Raw genomic sequence first — 3,448 nt, forward strand, 5'->3', positions numbered from 1 at the left:
TATTTCTAGCTTTTTGTGAGTAATTCATTGGAGATAAGTGTTTCATAGACTCTTCGGTTTGGGGTAGCTTTGAACCACAGTCCTCAACTTTCTGCCTCCCGAAAAGCTAGGATTACAGATGTCAGCGGGAGCTTAATATGTTTAGATATATAACTATTAAGAACATGCGACAGAATCCTAATATAACATAGTTGATAATTCTATGTGTTTTAAAGCAGTAGGTTTCTCAAAATACACATTATTCCCATAGAGAAGTAGAAACAGCTCAGTGATCTTATCCCATGAGTATTTTTCTGCCCCTCATTACCAGCAAGGGGGGAGAGGGGAAAGAAAACATCCCGTACCCTATGAGCTACATGTTTCCCATATATAATTTCTCGGGGTATGTTCTGGCTAACATGATGGAAGCCATAAGGTATTACCCAGGGGGATGAAGGCTTGGCGGGTGCATGGTTGGCTCTGGGAGCTGGCAGAATGTGAGGCCTGAGGCTGAATTCCCGTAACTGGCAGCTACCCCAGCAGTGGGGTTCCCAGCACTAGTAACTGGACTGAGACACTGTTTCTTAGCTGCCCTTTGAAAGGCATTGAAGACCTTTGTCCCTTCCACTGACCAGTGCGCTTTTGAACGATTTGGGAGGAAAAATGGACTCGAAGACGCTGAAGGGAGAAGAGCTTAGAGAATTCTGGTGAAAGAAGCCATCACTAAGGGAACAAGGAAAGGGAAATGAGGCAGAATCAAAGATAGGGCTTGTAGGAGCAGAAAGGGGAAATGAAGCCAGGGACAGGGAAGGTATAGATAAATCATGGTGTGAAGTTTACACTCTGCCTCTAAGCTGCATTCCCAGTCCTGCATTTTCATTTATTGACTTTATTAAAAACAGAACCCGCCTTTTCAGTGCCCTCTAGCATTATTACTCAAAATATTTTCATCGAATGTTGTGTTGAAAGCTGTATTGAAATCTGTCACACACACACACACACACAATTGTCGCACAATAGAATAATAATGATATTAACCAGGAATAAACAGGCTGTGGGGCAGGGGGAAACAGAACAACAGGCATTTTTCCGGGAATTTTTCTGAATTTTAAACATTTCCTTCTTAAGCTCACAACAGCCACTCAGCCATCCATGACAGACAGAAGCAGTACAGGCCGGCTGGCTGAATGAAGCCTGGGGGAAGAGAGGAAAGATAAGTGTTGGCATGCACACAGTTTCAGAACAGCTGCAGAGGTTGGCATTTCTCCTCCTGAATAAGATGACGCTGAGCCACTTAGGGGAATGGGAGAGAAGATTCCATAGAGGAGGAGGATGACAAGGGGAAAGGGACTTGGTACACTCAGCAGGTGGGTATTAAAAGAGATTATGTGTATTTGGCAGTATTGCCCAGACCCAGAAAGGCACGTGTTTTAACTGCCAGGAAACTAAGAACAAATTAGAACAGCACTCAGGGATGAGGACAAGTAAAGAGAATCTATTCTGTGCTCAACATGTATGATACTTCATACAGAAGTACATTTGGCTTTATGGAGCAGGAGAGAGAAACTATGGAGAATTTCATATTGTCATTAATTTGACCACTCCCCCCCCCCCCCTCTCTCTCTCTCTCTCTCTCTCTCTCTCTCTCTCTCTCTCTCTCTCTCTCTCTCTCTTGTTGTGGGACTTGAACTCTGGGCCTGGACACTGTCTCTGAGCTCTTCAGCTCAAAAGCTACCACCCTACCCCTGGAGCCACAGCGCCACTTCCGGTTTTCTGGTGGTTAATTGGAGATAAGAGTCTCATGGACTCCCAAAGCCTGGCTGGCTTTGAACTGTGATCCTCAGATCTCAGCCTCCTGAATAGCTAGGATTACAGGCGTGAGCCACTGGAGCCTGGTTAGATAAATATTCTTACTATCCTAATTTTACAGGAGAGCAACTGAAGCCATAAAGAAGGTAAGTCACATGCTCAAAGCTACACAGCTAATAAATATCAGAGGTAGGATTTGAACTGCTTCTGTGTTTGTCAATGCGCCCTTCTAAAACTTGTTCATTGTATGCAAGGTGTGGGTTCTACCTCAGCTCCTAAGAATGAGAAAAGCTGCATGGAAAAACTGTATAAACGTCAGCATGACATCAATATTATTACCTGCTTATGAATTCAGGTCAGTTGTGTCAGCTTAAGGGCTGAGTCCTCTGTACAGGACTCAGGGTGAGTTTTATTACTAGATGCCCTGCCCCAAAGTATTCAACACTGGCCCGTTTATGCACTCACTCAATAAACATCTCCTCTCAGCCAGGCATGCCTGCACAGGGCTCTGGAAATAAGACTGAGACCAGAGGAACAGGCCCTTCCTTCCAGAAGCAGGCAACTCTCAACCAGTGACCAATGGATTCAAAGCTCAACAATACCCTTACGTTGCTCTCATCATTTGTCCATTCGTCCTCTGACTTGTATCTGAGGGTTATTACCATTTGCTAGAGGCTTTAGATGTTGCTCAACCATGAGGTAAAAGGGCTGACATCTCTGAATGTCGCCAGTGTTTTCCCAGACAAGTGCTAAGTGTCTTATGTTGAGCAATGTAATGGAGCAATGTCAAGGATGACAACCAGAATCTGGTCTTGGTGGCTCATGCCTGTAATCCTTGCTATCCAGGGAAGCTGAGATCTGAGGATCAGGGTTCAAAGCTAGACCTAGCTTGAAGTAGATTTATGTCTCAAGTGATAGAGTGACAGTCTTGAGTGAAAAAGTTTAAGGACTGCACCCAGTTCTCAAGTTCAAGCCCTAGCACTAGCATAAAAATTAATAAAAATTAAATTAAATTAAACTAAGTACGTAAATAAGATGATGACTAGGAAAGAGAGACAATTGTGGAGAGAATGGTGATGTCAATGCCCTATGTTTTACACACATGTGAAAATGTCTGTTTGTGGCATTAACAGAATAATCAGCCTGACTAGGAATCTGGGCTCTGGTGTAGGAGTATTTGAATTTTATTACCTTTGTAACCTTATCCTTTTTAGGCCATGTATTGTTTCCCTGTAGAACATAAACACTCATCCCAAGACATAATAAACTCCAAATGAGAAAGTAAATGTACTTAGAATTGTGCCTGGCACACAATAAGCTCACTAGAAACATGAGTGGTTGTTTTTGGTGGTACTATTATTATGAGTATTGTCCCTGAGTTTTTTCACTCAAGTCTAGCACTTTCAGACACAGCACTAATTCTAAATACTTGGAGATGAGTGTCTCATAGATCTTCCTGCCCCAGTTTGGCTCTGAACCTTGATCATCATATCTCAGCCTCCCGAGGAGCTAGGATTATAGGCATGATCCACTGGTACCTTGCTATGTGAGTGGGTATTTTAAAGTGTTATTAATAACCATAGTCAGCTCCTGTTGCCTCTGGAAAGTAGCTTGAGAGGAAAAGGAGAAAAGGATTTTTTTCTATTTTTATCTATATTAC

The sequence above is a fragment of the Megascapheus bottae genome, chromosome 14, assembly GCF_031878675.1.
Source record: "Megascapheus bottae isolate mThoBot1 chromosome 14, mThoBot2.hap1, whole genome shotgun sequence".
Classification (NCBI taxonomy): domain Eukaryota; kingdom Metazoa; phylum Chordata; class Mammalia; order Rodentia; family Geomyidae; genus Megascapheus; species Megascapheus bottae.